The 17,785-nt window shown below is 35.7% G+C and overlaps 1 protein-coding gene across 4 annotated transcripts in view; it reads left to right on the top strand.

Annotated features, from left to right (window-relative positions):
• FRS2 (fibroblast growth factor receptor substrate 2) overlaps nucleotides 1-17,785 on the top strand; it is a 103,965-nt gene that overhangs the window by 67,849 nt on the left and 18,331 nt on the right. For 2 of the 4 annotated variants that reach the window (XM_028533033.2, XM_028533032.2), the window contains 2 exons: nucleotides 9,393-9,494; nucleotides 17,204-17,298. The exons of 1 other annotated variant lie outside the window; for it this stretch is intronic. The gene's annotated coding sequence lies outside the window, so the exon portion shown is untranslated. The remainder of the gene's footprint in view (nucleotides 1-9,392; nucleotides 9,495-17,203; nucleotides 17,299-17,785) is intronic. One more of the 4 variants, XM_036018693.1, reaches the window with a different exon arrangement.

Here is a 17,785-nt window from a genome sequence, read left to right as displayed (position 1 = left end):
GGGTATAGTCCCAGCAGTGGAATCGCTGGGTCAAAAGGCAGTTCCAGTTTCAGTTTTCTGAGAAAATTCCATACTGTTTTCCACAGTGACCGCACCAGTCTGCATTCCCACCAACAGTGCACTAGGGTTTCCTATGGATATAGTATTCTTGGATATAGGTCCTTGCCTTCAGTATATTTGAATACTTCTTTCCAGCCCCTTCTTGCCTGTAAGGTTTCTTTTGAGAAGTCAACTGGTAGACTTATGGGCACTCCCTTGTAGGTAACTCTTTCCTTTCCCCTTGCTTCTTTTAAGATTCCCTCTCTCTTTTTAATCTTGGATAATTAATGATGATGTGCCTTGGTGTGTTCCTCTTTGGGTCCAACTTCTTTGGGACTCTCTGGGCTTCCTGGACTCCCTGGAAGTCTATTTCCTTCACTAGACTTGGGAAGTTTTCCTTCATTATTTGTTCAAATAAATTTTCAATTTCTTTCTCTTCCTCTTCTCCTTCTGTCACCCCTATAATTCGGATATTGGAGTGTTTAAAGTTGTCCCAGAGGTTCAAAAGTCTCTCTTCATTTTTTTGGAATTCTTGTTTCTTCATTCTGTTCCAGTTGAATGTTTATTTCTTCCTTTAGTTCCAAATACCAAAGAAATGCCAGGTAATTAAATCAAAGGTGTTAGTGTTGGAATTGCATAGGGCCAGTAATTCAAGTGATATTCAAGGAAAATACTAGTTAATACTAGGCACCTTTTAAGGTTAAAAATGAGAAGAACTTAGGGGAAAGGTTGGCATCATAAATTCAACATGAACAGTAGTCTCAGTCCTAGAGTTCCTCACCTTCACCTAGGTTCATCCTAGGACTGTAGGAACTTAAAGGAGTGACCTAGCTTGGAGGGAGTGATACAGGTTAGAAAATGACTTTTAGGCAATTGACTTGCCTAGGTAGAACCTGTAGACATCACATCTGCTATAATAGCTGCAATCCAAATGACAGTCTTGGAATATATGTTGTATGAAAAGGAGGACATCTGGTGGCTGCTAAGTCTTGTGAACATTCGGTACTTGCACACTTTCGTGGCCACAATGCTTATAAGCATTGCTTCTATGAAAAGTTTGTTATACTATATGCTGAATTTCAAAGCGTTTTACATGAAATAGCTGTCAATGTTCAGGTAAATCTAAGTGATAATTTTAAGCTACATTTCTTAAAGTAATCAGTAACTATTAAGTAAATTAGTAGTAATGTAAGATTATTTGGTTGTAGTTTTATTGTTAAGTTTTTGCATTGCAGAAGTTCAGAGACAAGAGTTATCAATAAGTATGCTGCTGTTTTGAAACACTATCTAATATTAGAGTATTTATTCATTTAACTAAAACTTACTGAGCATTTAATGTTTTTGGCATGCCAAGCACTAGGGATATAGCAGTGAAGAATATAGAGTCTTTGCCTCAATGGAGTTTACATTTGGTGGCTATGGGGTAGAGAGACAGGGACTCAAGAGTAAAGTCAATATATAGTGTGCCAGTTGGCAATAAGTCATGGAGAATAACAGAGTAGTGTATGAAGAAAAGGAGTGCTGTTACAGGATGGGGGTCTGCCTGTTTCATACAGGCGCTTAGGGGAGTCCTCTGCTAAATCGATTTGTGAACAAAGAAAGACCTGGCACAAGTGAGGCTGCAAGCTCTGCGGGTACCTGGCAAAAGAGTGTTCCACATAGAACAACGGTTGCAAAGGATCTGAGGTAGAATCATGCTTAATGTATTCAGAAACAGCTGGGAGGTCAGTGTGGCTGAAACAGAGTGCGGAGGGGGAGAGTTGTAAAGTATTAATACATGACATTAGTAGTGGAGCATAAAGGAAGGGCAAGAAGCGATACAAAATATTTAGGACCTTGTAGGCCAGGCCACTAAAAAGTCTTTGATTTTTACTTTCAGGAGAATAGGGTGCTATACAAGATACTGTCAGGAAAAATTATGAATGACTTTGAAATGGGCAAAAAATGGTGAGTGAGTACCCTGTCTTGTTCATCCATTGGATTTATATCTGTCTCATTTTCTTGGAGTTATCTTGCAGTTTTGTAATTTGTAGAAAGCTTAAAAAGGCACATGAGTCATAGCTATAGAAGTGCAAATAAATTGTGTACAGTGGAATGTAATTGATTATTGCCCTATGAATAAGAACTGTTTTACATGGATTTGTAAATTCATTTCAGAATTCCTTATTCTCTATATAGGTGTGGTTCTTGGAACTCTCCTTTGAACCAGTTGTAACACCTTAATGGTTCCCTCGTTAATAATTGAGTTAAATAATATCTTTGACATGTGTTCATTTTACCATGTTTCTAATAGTCATGATTTTTACCATTAAAAAATATATGCAATCCAGTAACACTTTTTAACAGAACTACTCTGGTTGCTCTGTTGAGAAAAGGCTGGAGGAAGACAGGAGCAGAGGCAGAAGCCTTCAATCAATCAGAAGGCTATTACAAAATTCAGACAAGAAGTGATGGTAGCTTGAACCTGAGAAGTAGTGGTGGGGATGCTAAGTAGCTGTTGAATTGGGATATATCTTTAAGACGTCTGAAAGGATTTATAGATTAGAGATGGGATATGAGAGTGAGGTATCATGGGTGACTGCAAGATTTTTGAGATATTGATCTAAATAATATTTACAAATAACTCCTTCCCTTTATCCATTTTTGTGTTGGTAATTTTTATTTTTCATTTTTAGGAATTTAATCTGAGTTTAGGCAGGTTAAAGGAAACCAGCAGTGATGACCAGGCTAGCTAGTAACAGTAGGAGCTGTTACCACCTCAGTTGGTCTGAAAGGGACAGAGGAAGGGGGAGTGATCACCTGAACCAGCAAGAGCTGTAGGTATAGGAGAGGGTTGTCTGGTAGGAGCTTTTCAGCAAGGAATGGAGCCACAGCCAGCCTGGTCTGCTGGTGCCCATGCAAGTTGGGCTCCTAGGAGGGCTCTGGAGGAGACCAAATGGAAAATATCCAGCATTGCACATAGTTTTATAAACTTCATAAAACAAACAGAAAACCAAGTAAACAAATAAACACAACATAAAGACAAACAAGCAAACAAACAACCCAGTGTACCTGAACTTTAAAATGAAGAAAAGAAAGAACAGTTTTTTAGTAGTAAAAAGTTATATTGTGAAAACTCAGCTGGGTAGGTTTTAATGACATGGAACAGAAGTCTTACAGCTAAAATCAGTCATAAAAGATTTTAAATCAACTTAAGTTTTTTACTTTGGACTCACAAGGTTATAAAAATCCCTCTCTCTTTTATGTATTTTACTTATGTGTTTTAATTTAATCTAATTTAAAAAAACTTTATATAACCATTACTTTCTATTTCTGAGAATTTAAAAGCTTTTTGGTTGTGTCTTTCCCTTTGTTCTTTTTAATAAAAAGTATTTGAGATTAGTTTGGTCCTTGAAATTTACTCCCATTGAAATAAAGCCCAAGTCATCTCATCCAGCTTCTTAACCAGTGGGGGAGTCTAGTGAACTCAGCATTTAAGGGGAACTCAGTGCTTTGTTAGATAGATGCCTGTTTTATTCTCATGGATGTCTGTGGTTTGGTCCAACTTCTGTTTTAGGAACAAGCAAGTCAGGTTATTCCGTGAAACAGAGAAAGTTGAAGACAGCTGACTATTCAGTCCTGCTCTTTTTCACTGCTCAATATTTTCTTCGCCAAAGTAATGTTCTATTGTTTCTGCAGTCTTACCTTAATAATTAGACACCTTCTTATGTGATTTCACTTTGAGTCACTCTCTTCCTTAGGCTTCTCTCTTGGGGATTTCTTCCTGCTTCTTGGACAGTGCCCATTCAATTTCCTTTGAGGGCTTCTCTTCCTCTACAGTTCTTTAAATGTTGATGTTTATAAGTTCCTGTAGGTTTTACTTTTCTTCTCATTGGGCAATTGCATCTTGTCCCAGGCCTTGCATCTATCTATAAGCTGATGACTCTCAGGTCCGTATCTCCAACTCAGATCTTTGTCCCGCCTCTGTAACTGTATTTCAGTTTGCCTGTTCACCACTTTCACTTGTGTATCTTACAGGTACCACAGTACATTCAAAACTGAGCTTATATGCTTCTCTAAACCTTGTGTCCGTCTGTCCCCTAGCTCAATAAGTGTGCTATCACCTAAAAGGAGATTGTAGATATGTTCCTTGACTCCTGCTCTTCTTCCCAGCCTAGTTAATATTGGCTGTTACTAATACCAGTAACTTCTAAATATTGCTCTAATCCATCCTCTTCATCTTCATTGTTCGCTGCCCTAGTTAGGATACTCTCTACTGTTATCACTGCAAGAACCTTCAAACCTAACAACCCTAGGAGGTAGGTAGTGGTGGTGGTGTTTTTAACTTTCCTATGAGGAAACTCAGATTCAGAATGGTTAGATAAGAATTCAGATCTCTCTAACCCTGAAGCCCATGATATTTCCACTGTGTACTATTTGACTGTGTACTATATTTCATTGACCTAAGAGACATTTTCCATTTTTATTCACAAAAATTTGGGTGTATCAGTCAGTGACAGGTCATAGTTTAATTGGCTACTTGTATACTTTAGTGGTCCATAAACTATTAGCCTTAAAATCAACTGTGTCTCAGCTTTGATGAAAAACAGTATATATATCTCCATTAGTATTCAAAATAATAACAACAAGAACGATATGTGGCCTCCATGCCTGCGGATTACTGTTTTGGTAAGCCTCCATTTTCTTAAGCACTGCCAAGAACTGGAAAGTAAGCAAAGAAGGTTCCTGGTGCTTAAAATTGTTGTTATAAAGCTCATAAAGTAAAGATTATATACTTTAACATAGAGTATTTTGTCTCTGAGTATAGGGCTTTATTTTGCAACTAATTTTAATAGGCTGGGGTATCTGATTACAGAGTCTTTAAGGAATCAAAAGAGTGAACTGAAAATAAAAACAAACACAACAAAAAACACACATGCATGTTTATTAAGGGACAGTTCTGGGACCTGCTGTACTATCAGCTGAGAATGAAGGTGACCAACAAAGTAAGAATTAAAAACTACTTTTAAAAAACAACATAAAGCCCAGAATGGCCACATAACCCTATTTCACTAGAGGCAAACAGCCTGACAACACACAGAAATCACCCTGATTATAGCTTGGAAAAGATTCTTTATCAAAATACAGTCTCTGATTCCATTGGCACATTTTTTAAGGACAAAATGTATTTTATTTTCTCATTTTGATTGGGGAACATTTGTTGTTGATTAATTTTCCCCTCTTATGGCTTAATGGAGTTTCCTAGAACATATTTTGTCCTGAAAATACCAGGGGGAGAAACAACAAAGAAGAACATAAAGGATTTGCGCCTGTAATCCCAGTTGTGTCTAGACCCTGATCTTCCTACCTATGTTGCCCAATGGCACCGGAGTGCCATTTTTAGGCCTGAGGGCTATAGACTTGGGTATAGGTTGTTAGGAAGGTGTTAGAGAAGAAAGACATAAGTAGAGGAGAAAAACTTAACAGACTGTGGTACTGAGGACTGTTTGTAGAAGCTCTCAGTGGGCAGTTGTGCACCAGATGGCCAACTGCATTATTTTTGTTTGGAATAAACCCAGACTATGTATATCCATAAATTCTTAGCATTAGGGGGGCCTTTCAGGACATTCCCCTAAGACATGTGAATTCTGAGAATAACTTTGCTGACTGCAAGCACCTTGAGCCTAAGAGTGGATGTTAAGTTCTGTGTGTTGGCAGATTGCCAGGATTTACTAATTAGGTTTTGCCTGCTTAAATTCTCCTGGCAATTTCCCTTGGCCACACTCTGCCCTAACCTGTTTTATATGCAGTCTGCCTATGGGCTCTACTTAGACATTTATAGCATTTATTTCTAAAGAGGCCTTTAATAAAATATTGATTTGTATATTCTTTAGCTAATAATTTGTTGATTAAAAAGCAATTCACACTCATTAGAAAATATGAGTAGAAAAATGCCTTTCATATTATTACCAAGTGAACCAATGTTAACATTTTAGTATGTTTTAGTCTAGTTATTTTCCCCTGAGTATAGAAGAAAGACAGATAAGTGTGAAGGCTATTTTTCTTTTTAATAAGAATCTTCTCAAATTTGGTACTGGTCACTAATAGTAATTTTTAAAATAATTTTTTTCAGAATAATTTTAGAATCACAAGAAAAGTAGAAAGCTAGCACAGCGATTCTTAATTACCTAATGTTAACCATACACAACTGTGATATATTTATCACAACCAAGAAATTAACTCTGGTATGATATTATTAGCTACACCATAGGCTTTATTTGGATTTTGCCAGTTTTTCCACTAAGGTTCTTTTTCTGTTCCAGGATCCAGTTCAGAATACCATATTGCACTGTGGCCTTTTTTCCTATTTAACTTTATACCATGAACATCTTTTTGGTCATTAAATATTCTTTAAAAAATTCTTATTAGTGGCCTTGTAAAAGTGCATCAAATGGATAGATGCACTCTGATGTAAATATTTCTGGTTAACTTTTGGGGGGCATTTCGTGAGGGTAGGAAGTGCTAAAAATACACAAATGCATTGAACATTTTTATTAGTGGTACATTTGAGTCAGGTGAGTTTGCTAGATTGTAACAATTTTTAATGCATTGTTCTAAAAGTAGAAAATAAGTAATCAGTATTTTTTTCGGAATATGTTTAAGAGCATTTTAAATTGAGTTAAATGTGGAAACTGATGAGTTGTTTGTGAATTAATTTGTTTTGAGGGTTACAGTTGGTTGGCATTTTCCTTATTTTGTGCATATTGTATGTATTAACACATAGTTAATGTTTAGGCTTTTGATATGGGTCTAGTAAGGAGCATGATAACCACCTGAATCTGGAAATGCAGATTTATGGCATATTCTACTTATACACTTGATATATTTGGTTTTGAAAATTACCCTTTTTCACTTTTTTGTTGTCTTTAATTGTTTATTTAATTCTAGGTTAAGCATATTATATAAAAAGTGAAGATGTCTGGAGATTTTCTTGCATGTCTTACACTGTTTTGTTGATTGTTGTTGAATAAGTTGTATATTTATTTAATGTGAAGTTTAAAGTCACAGTGACCAGCATTTAGTGTTTTGTTGTTTTAAAGAATAAAGCCATGAAGTCAACTCTTTTCCAAGAACTGTTAGGTAGCATGCTAAGGAAAATACTGTAAAATTCGTTCTTGGAGTCTGCTGTTGCTCATTTTAGTCAGACCTCAAAGTTAAATATTAACGTTAGAGTTCAGTCCGTGCTAGTGAATTAGTGTCTAATAGTGAATTTATAAGCTAGAGATTTATTATGAAGGGTAAGTAGTCATTTGTTAATTTGACACAATTATGTGGATTAATATATAGAAATAATAACTGAGTTGAAGAATACAAATGGGATTCTGACATATAGTACTTACAGAAAATTGAATGCACTGTCTTTGTAAGCTCAAACATATTCATTGAAATTTTCAGAATCAATGATAAATGCTTTCTGGAGAATGCCTGTACTTTCTTCTACTATCTTAAACATCACTTATCTTTTTGTGGTGCAGTCTGTGAATATTTAGTGGCGAGAGCTCTGTGATTTGTCACACAGAATGTTTATCACTTTGATGTTGCTGGAGGATAGTATTTGATTTCCTTGTAATATTTTTATATTGCAACATAAAGCACTGAACTAAGAGTTTCTTTGAGAGTTCCCAAGGCTGATGATTTTTTTTTTCTGTGATTGAAGGTTCTAGGAGCTTTGCCATTGGCACTGATTACATTATTGAATTAGGTAAGGCCAGGTGACTCATCTGCTGGGTTTGCACATCTGTAGGTGTATTTTTTATATCTTAGGGCAGAGATTATGGGCAAGCTGACTTAATTATGTAAATTTCATCACCAGGGTTTCTGGGTATAAGTATGTTCCAAGGTTATAGATGACTCTAGGATTGAATTAAGGCAGAGATGTGTTTTATATCATTTTCCATTTTAGTTTTATTTTAGCAAGCCATTTTAGTACCATTTTATCAGTGCAAACACTGATAACAGTGCAAACAACTAAGTACACATAGTTGTGCATTAATACATTGATAGATGGCAGATAAAGATACAGATACAGCCCTGGCAGGGTGGCTTAGTTGGTTGGAGTGTTGTCCCGTACCACCCCCCCCCTCCCCCCCAAAAAGTTGCAGGTTCCATGCTTGGTAGGGCTTGTAAGGGAGGCAACCAGTCAATGTTTCTCTCTCTCCCTCTCCCACTTCCCCTCTCCCTTTTCCTGCCTGTCTCCCTCCCTCTCCCTTCCTCCTAAAATCAATGAGCATATCCTCCAGTGAGAATTTTTAAAATAGATATGATACAGATACTGACTCTTTTATTTCTATTTCTAAAAGCCAAAATGCATAATTGAAAGTGACTTTGTCAAATTCAATGTGAAATATGAAGTTAAAGTGGATTACTTTCTCTAGGTCTGGAACAGGTATCTGGGTTTACGTCATTATTCTACAGTGATACTGCAGGTTGCAGGTGCTGTTGGGAGAATGTTTATGTTTACGATGGATACTGCTACTTTTACGTTAGACTTTGGGCATCATAGATGATCAAACACCATTAGGTTTTGTTGGATGTTCTTATATGTACTCTACATTTTCTGCCTCTGTGAGAAAGTATTTGGTAGGACATTAGTGGTGTCTTTAAGATTATAAAGAAAAATGTGAACTGCTCTCAGTAGTGCAAACTGGATCTTCATGAAATGGTGTGAGCCTACCTCCCAGCCCATCTCCTGATGTTTTCCCATGCATTACCTACATTTCAGCTATAAGGAACTACTTGCTGCTTCTGGAACAGGCCATGTTCTTTTCACACTTCTGTGTGTTTGTGTGCAGTCTTCTTGATCTGAATTGCCCTTGCCCTAGCAAACTCCAGTCTCTCTTTCAGGACTTGGCTTAGAGATCACCTTTCCCAGGAAGCCTCTCTTGTCACTTCTTTCTTTCCTTCTGCTCTGAGTTGAGTGTTGTGCCATGTGTTAGTTTTCTTGACTGCCTCCTTCACTAAAGAGTAAGCTCCTTGGAATCAGGGAATGGGTATCTTTATTTCTAGCACTTAACTCAGTGCCAGGCAAACAGAGTTAGTGCTGAGAAAATATTTGTTGAATGCTTCACTGTGTAGATGAAGAAATGAATGAACTCATTTTTTATTCTCTCCTTAATATTTATTGCTTCTACAAATTATTTTATCTCTTAAGTAATCTTTTTGTTATTTCTAACAACTATGTCTGAAATAAAGAAATGTCACTTTATTAATATTTTAGATTTATCCATAGGATAATGAATTGATGACAGTTTAAGTACATGTGTGCATGTCCTTAATCTCTGTTGATCATCCTGGTTTTAACTTGTGTCTTACAGAGAAAACAGACATGAGAGGAATCTCGTTTAAATTACAGTACAAGGAATTTAGATCAGACAAAGAGTTTCCAGAAAATAAAGTACCAGATATTGAAGTGATTTGTAAGTAATATATTGATTTGTTTTTGTTTTTGTTTTTGTTTTTGTTTTTGTTTTTGGAGAGTTAAAGAAGTGTGGTGTGGATAGAGGGTTACGAATTGTGAACTGCTTCACAAACATTGCCCTTAGTAGAATAAAAAACCTACGGGAAGAAAAATCGATTTAGTACTATTCAGATGCAACCATATTCATAGATAGATGCTTAAAAATAGTTAGATACTTTTTTGGTTTTGTGTGTACATTTGTTCTTGAAATTTTCAGCTAACAAGGGAACTATGCAGGTGGTAGGCGCACCTTTCCAGAATGGCTCTGGTTCAGGTGACTAGCAGAATATATGAGAAATCTCCCTCCTTAGCTTATTTTTTTAAATTCTTTTTCCTTAGAATAACATAAATACAATGAAAAATCCTTAGCACTGTTATGAATAATCCAAAAACTAATGCGTATCAACAAAAAAAGACCTACTCAATAGTTTGAGAATAGCACCGCAAGACCACTGACACAAAGAACAGGTTTTTCAATGCCATTCTCTTGATTGTTTTAATGTAATTAAATATGGCAGTTAGCTATGCCCAAAATTTAGAGTTATATTACTAAACTTCTAACTATAGATATTCTGTTTTGGCTATATTTGAACAGAACTTCTGTAGTGTATAGGCCAAATTCACCCTCAGTGCTAGTGAACTGAAAGAGCAAATAAACCTTTCTGAGCACCAAATTTATAATCATACTTATGAATAGAGTTCAGTGTTCTCTTTGCTTGTTGGTCTGCAAGAATCATATTGGGATAATTTAGGATAGTTTTACTAAATTTATTAATGTAACTCTTGTTATGAGGATGGTGCTTAAGTTTTAGGAATCTGTGCTTATAGTGCAAAAGGCTTCTTTGTGATTCAAGAGACAGATTTTACTGATAGTGATAATATAATAATACCTTGTCTTTTTAAACACTATACAATTTTCAAAACGTCTTCATAGCCCAAAATTATTTTTCTGTTTTCACAATACTTATGTGAAATAGGTGTCCTAATCTTATAAATGACATGAGGGACAGAAAGGTTGACCAGCTGTCAAAGGCATAGAACATTGTTTTAAGATAAATCATCATTATCAGTTCAATAGCTAATGTTTACTAAGTGCTTACTATATGCTAGGCACTATTTAAAGCTTTTTATATGTATTAATTATTAAGAGTCAGATCTGGATTTAATTCTGCCTCTTCCTCTTATCAGCTGTTGATCTTGGGAAAGCTACTAAGCTCCTCACGGCTTGGTTCCTCATTTGGAACATGGAGTTTATGGTAGTGCTTGCCTTTTAGGGTGACTGTATGGATTGAGATAATCCAAATAAATGTGTGTCTGTCATACACTTAGGGCTTTAAAAATCAAGTTACTATTGAAAAATAAGGTGCTAGTAGATAGTATTCCATATAATTTTTAGCTTCTTGATGAATGTTCTATTAAAATCATTGTATTCTTGAATATAAAATGATAGTAAATGCTGCTATATGTAACTATAGAAAAACATCCATGTTACAACAGGATCATAGCTCATGTAGAAGCTATTGCTACCTTTTCCCTTTCACTATTTCCCAGCCACCTTTTGGCTCTAAGCCTTTTCCTAGTGGGAAGAAACTGAAGGGGGCTAAGTAGCCATGGAGAGCATCTAAGGTGTCTCCAAAATTGGTGGCAGGACACCTGCAGTCCACTGCATTGTGTTCATTCCGGAAGTATTGTGGTATATCAGTTATTTGGAAACCCAAACGTGTTTTCTTGTAGAAATTGTCCTTTTAAGAGTGTAAGGCACATACACTCTTTTAATCCCAGTTACAGCTAACATGCTAGATAACAAAAACTCCATAGTCCTTTGGCAGTGCTAATGATCAAGGTATTTAAAACAATAAAGTAATATATATTGATCCTCACAAAGAGGTCCAGAGAGGAATCTGGGAAGACAATGCAATAGGAAGCATCAGGATATATGTCTCTCCACCTAGATAGCAATTGCACTGCCAGAATCTGATGTGATTGTTCTAGAACTCTGTGGTTGTTGAACATTTGCAGCTTCCCAGAGAAAAGGCTTAGATGTAAAATTGCACTTGATTTTAGTCAGTTTCAGCTTTTAACACAGTAGCATCTACTCCCAGCCTTGGACATCTTACACACAGCTTGTAGGATTCAGGAGAGGACAAAAGGACCCTCTTTTCCAAATATCAGAGATCTGTGCTTGCATCACCAATTGCTGCTTTTGATAACAGAGGTGTAGACCAGGAGGTGGGCAGCCACTGATGTTGCACCTCCCCATTGTTGCAAGCACCTTCCCCTTCAGCTGAAATGACTTCTAAGATATTTAAAGGTCTACCACCTTCTTGCCTCATTCATTTTTCTCCTTTTCCCCTTTTTGGGAGTTGGAAATTAAAGACTAGGACATTCAAAAACAATTGTACATACAGGAAAATTTAGTGCAACCAGCAAAAGGCTCAGAAAAGACCTGAGAACACCTTAGGATTATACCTCAGACTGATAGTTGGTACAGAGACATCCTACAACAATCAAAAAAATAAAACTAACAAAATACAGCAGACATTGGGGAAGGGGGAGACTCTTGAGTTCAATAGTTACACCATTATTAGATTCATATGTCCAGTTTTCAACAATAAAAACATTATAAAACATGCATAGAAATACAGAAGTATGGCCCATTCAAAGGGGGGAAATCAATAGAAACTGCTCCTGAAAAAGACTTGATGGCAGATATATTACACAAAGACTTTAAAACAACTGTCTTAAAGATACTCAGAGGACTAAAGAAGATGTGGAAAAAGTCAAGAAAATGATGTGTAAATAAAGGAAATATCAATGAAGAGGTAGAAAACATCAAAAGGAACCAAATAGAAACTCTGGATTTGAAAAGTACAATAATTAAAATTTAAAAATCAGTAGAAGGATTCAAAGTCTGGTGTAAGCAGGCAGAACAAAGAATCAACAAAATTGAAACTAGGACAATAGAAATGATCAAGTCTGAGGAACAGAAAGAAAACAGATTGAAGAAAAATGAACAGAGCCTAAGGGATCTGTGGGACACCTTCAAGTGAACTAACATACATATTATAGGAGTTCTAGAAGGGGAACACAGAGAAAGGGGCAGAGAAAGTACTTGATGAGACACATAAGTATAAACATCCAAGGAGCTTATTGTACTTCAGGTACACCCAGAGACAGACACCAAGACACATAGTCCAATTCCCAGAAACCAAAGACAGGAATCTTGAAAGTAGCAAGAGAGAGACAAATTATTGTTGTTGTGTACAAGGGATCCCCAATAAGATTAATACCAAATTGCTCATCAGAAACTTTGGAGGCTAGATGGCAGTGGACATACACATTGAAAGTGTTAAAAGAACCCCCCCCAAACCCCAACAACCAATAAAACACCTGTCAACCAAACAATCCTATATTTGAAAAACTGTCCTTCAAAAATGAGGGAGAAATGAAGACATTGCGAGATAAACAAAAGCCAGGGGAGTTTATTACCACCAGATCTGCTCTGTAAGAAATGCACTCCCTAAGAAAGAGAAGCCTGCAAGGTGAAAAAACAAAAGGACATTAGACAGTAACCTGAAGTCCTGTGGAGGAATAAAGGCCTCACTAAAGGTAAATACAAGGGAATTTTAAATGCTAGTACTATTATATCAAAGATTTGTAGCTGCATTTTTGTTCTGATTTAGCATTTAAGAGACTAGTACATTTGAAGAAAAACTGACTTATCTAAAAGGTAGTATTTAAACTTTAGTTTTTCACTATTTTCTATATAATTTAAGAGACGAATACTTTAAAAGAATTCTTTATGTTTTTGGGTACACTGTATAAAGGTGTAGTTTTGTGATATCAATAATTGAAAGGAGTGAGGACAAAGCTATAAAGATGCAGTTTTTGTATATTAATGATATTAAGCTGGTATAAATTCAGATTGGATTGTTATAATTTCAGAATGTGAAATGTAATCCCCATGGTAACCACAAAGAAAACAGCTATAGAATGTATGCAAGAGGAAATGAAAGACAAAAAAGCTTAAGGCAAACGGAAGACAAATAGCAAAACAATAAGTCCTTCCTTATTAGTAATTACTTTATTGTTTAAATTTTTTTATTTATTTATTTTTAGAGAGGGAAGGAGGGAGAGAGAGAGAGAGGGAGAGAGAGAGAGAAACATACATCAGTGTGCGGTTGCTGGGGGTCATGGCCTGCAACCCAGGCATGTACCCTGACTGGGAATTGAACCTGCGACACTTTGGTTCACAGCCTGCGCTCAATCCACTGAGCTACACCAGCCAGGGCTATTAGTAATTACTTTAAATATAAATAGATTAAACTCTCCAATCAGAAGACAGATATGCAGAATGTATAAAAACATGATCCGCCTATGTGCTGTTTACAGAAGATTCACTTGAGATCTAGACACACGTAGATTGAAAGGAAAAATATAGAAAAAGATATGTGCAAAAAGTAACCAAGAGAGAGGAGGGGTGACTATACTAATATCGTACAAGAAAGACTTCTATAAAGTTACAAGAGGTGATGAACATTATTTATGAACATTATTATTTTACAAAATACTTATAAACTATTTGGTAGAGCAAGAAAATAGAACAATTATAAACATTCATTTGCTTAATGACAGGTCATCAAAATATACAAAGCAAAAAATGACAGAAGTAAAGGGAGAAATAGTTCTATAATAATAATAGTTGTAGACTTTAATACTCTACTCACAATAATGGATAGGTAACCAGACAGAACACGCTACCCAACAATGACAGCATAAACATTTTTTTCAAGTACACATGGGACATTTTCCAGGATAGACCATATGTTAGGCCACAAATTAAGTCCATAGCCTTTAAAAGGTAGCTATCTTACAAATACAAAGTATTTTATATACAGCCATAAGGGGATAGAGTTAGAAATCAACAACAGAAGAAAAACTAGAAAATTTACAAAATTGTGAATGTTAAACAACATACTTTTAAACAACCAGTGTATCAAATATGAAATCACAGGGGAAATCAATGTGGCCAAAAGTTGGTTCTTTGAAAAATTCAACAAAGCTAGCAGATTCTGGTTAGATGAATTATGAAAAAAAGAGGGAATACTCAAATTACTTAAATCTGAAATGAAAGTAGAATATCACTACTGATTCTGCCAAAATAAAAAGGATTATAAGAGAGCACTGTGAACAGTTATACACCAACAAATTAAATAACCTAGATAACAAGGAAAAATTCCTAGAAACGTTAAACCTACCAAGACCGAATCTCAAAGAATTAGAAAATCTGAGTAGACCTATAACTAGTAAAGAGATTGAATCAGTAATCGAAAATCCCCTGACTAGAAAAGCCCTGGCTTCACTGATGAATTCTGCCAAATGTTTAAAGAACTAATATCAATCCTCAAACTTTTCCAAAATATTGAAGATGAGGGAACACTTCCTTGAATGGTCTTGAATGTGCACTTCTTCAGAGAAGATGAGCAAACAACCGATAAGTACATGTAAAGATGCTGAACATCACTAATCATTAGGGAAATGGAAATCAAAACTACAATGAGATACCACCTCACAGCTGTTAAGAGTGGCTGATACCAGAAACAGAAAACAAATGTACCGAGGATGTGAAGAAATTGGAACCCTTGTGCATTGCTGGTGAAAATGTAAATTGTGTAGCTGCTGCCGAAATGAGTATGATCTTTCTCAGAATATTATCAGAGTTACCATATGGTCTCATAATAGAATTAAATACCCAGAAGCAATACTACTTCTGAGTCTATATCCAAGAGAATTGAAAAGAGGGCCTCCCAAGACATACTTTATATGTTTGTGTTTGTAGCATTATTCACAGTAGCCAAAAGATGGATGAATGTCCAACAGATGAATAGAGAAGCAAAATTTGGTATATACAATGAGATATAATTCAGACTTGAAAAGGAAAAATTTTGACATGTGCTACAACATAAATGAACTCTATAAGGACATTAAGCTAGGTTAAATAAAGCAAGCACAGAAAGATAAATATTGTGTGAGCTCACTTATATGAGGTACATAGAACAGTCAAACGTATACAAACAAAAAGTAGAATGGTGGTTGCTAGGATTTGGGGAGAGGAGAAGCGAGTTGTTTAATGGGTAGAGTTTCAGTTTTGCAAGATGAAGTAGTTCTGGATGTTGGCTGCACAACAATATTGAATATATTTACAGTACTGAAATGTATACTAAAAAGTGGGAACGTGGCAAATTTTATGTTGTGTGCATTATACTACAATAAAAAAATTGGACAAAGGGAAAAAAAAGAGGCCTGAAAGTGGGAAAGAATAAAAAGTTTGCAGAGATTCTAGTGGAGGCTTTTTAATATCTTCAAGGGCTTATAGATTGATACAGTGATTCTTTAATATGTTTCATTTCAAGAATTAGGACTTTTACTTGGTAGAGTGGTATAGACAGATCTCTCTTATCTCTTTAATTATATTGACTGATTAAAGTCATTTCAGGATGGATGTTATGGGATGCTTCTAAGTGGAGTCAATAAATAGGAAGAGAGATTTTCTGAGTTGATTGGCTAACCTTAGAGAGATGGACAAATAGAATATGTATTCATATAAAAACAATGGGTTATGGTAGAATTAACTGGACAGTTTTACAGGCCAGGGACAAAGCATGATGTGTGTTTAGTTTCTGGAGAAAAGAGTGTGCTAAGGAAGAGGCGCTGGGTTGCTACCCACCCTAATGTGGGGAGTGGCACCACTTTATGAGGGGAGCGAGCAAACCCCTGCTGAGCAGCTGATTGTAGATAAGTTTGAAATCCAGAATTGAAATGTTTGATTGAGTATGGGTTCATGGTTTTGGGAATGCTCATTTTGGATATCAATCATACTTGTTAACTCTAATTAATATATATAAATTAAAGTGAGAGTGTTCACAAAACCTCTAACATAATGCCTCACATAGTATAGCAGTAAATTTTAGTGCCCTTGTTTGAGGGAGTTTAATTTTTCTCTGTGCTATAAAATGTGAATAAATGGACCAAAAAATTTTCAAAAGTATATTGAAATCTCTTGAAACTTGATTGTACCAGATTGCTATAACTTACAAGTAGATTGTCCTGTGAGTCTATGGTGTGTTCGTTCATATGGACTGTTCAGTGATGACTAACTCCTGATGTGGCTCTGGGGGATCTTATAGAATAGGAAGATACAGAGCAGGGGATTCTAAAGAGAGTCAGCTCTGTGGAGGGGTGATGTTGAGGTTTAAGAAAAGTGACTGGAGGTGGAAATTTAGCCTGACACTGGCTAAAACAGCTTTTAGAGCTAGAAAGTAATCTTGGGTGATTTAGTCTAACTTCTCATTTTATGGCTGAGGAGAAGTATAGGGAAGTCATAGCTATAACAGAGAAAGCACAGTCACTGGCTTCTAAAAGTCCTGCTATCCAAACACCATAGAATTCACTATTGCATTTTTACTCTTTCTTTTGAAAAGGCCATATTAATGATAACACCTACATATCACATTAATTTTTAAAATATAGCTTCTATATTAAATAATTTTAAATCAAATTTTAGATGGAGTTTAAATAGATAATTTCAACTAACAGTGCTGCTAGAAGTTTCATAAGGACAATTATTATTTTAAAGGAAATAAGAAATTCTCATAATTTTTTTTTTAGGTTAAGTCATCAAACAAAGGAAATATGGTATTTTGAAGTATGATTAAACTCCTGATGCTGCAGCAGAGGCTAAGAATATTAATGGCCAGATCTAGGTAAGTTGAATTTTACCTTCAAAAAAATCATTAAGTCCACAAATTGCATTTTTTAAACAAGAGATTTTGATAATATTTTCTTCTTTAATTTTAATTTTTCAATAGCAGTTCACATTCAGTATTATTTTATATTAGTTTCAGATGTACAGCGTATTGGCTAGACAATAATAGACTTTATAAAGTGTTCCTCCTGATATTTCCAGTATCCAACTGGTACTATACAGTTATTACAATATTATGTACTGCATTCCCTATGCTGTACTGTACATCCCCATGACTGTTTTGTAACCACCAATTTGTGTTTCTTCACTCCTTCACTACTTTTACCCAGTCCCCTAGCCCCCCTCCCCTCTGGCAACTGCCAGTCCACTGTCTGTGTCTGTGAGTCTGTTTCAATTTTGTTTGTTTATTTTGGTCTTCAGATTCCATATATAAGTGAAATCATATGATATTTGTCTTTCTCTGATTGACTTATTTCACTGAGCAT

The sequence above is a fragment of the Phyllostomus discolor genome, chromosome 2, assembly GCF_004126475.2.
Source record: "Phyllostomus discolor isolate MPI-MPIP mPhyDis1 chromosome 2, mPhyDis1.pri.v3, whole genome shotgun sequence".
Lineage (NCBI taxonomy): Eukaryota > Metazoa > Chordata > Mammalia > Chiroptera > Phyllostomidae > Phyllostomus > Phyllostomus discolor.
The sequence above is the reverse complement of the archived record's forward strand: the minus strand, read 5'-3'. Positions and strand labels throughout refer to the sequence as shown.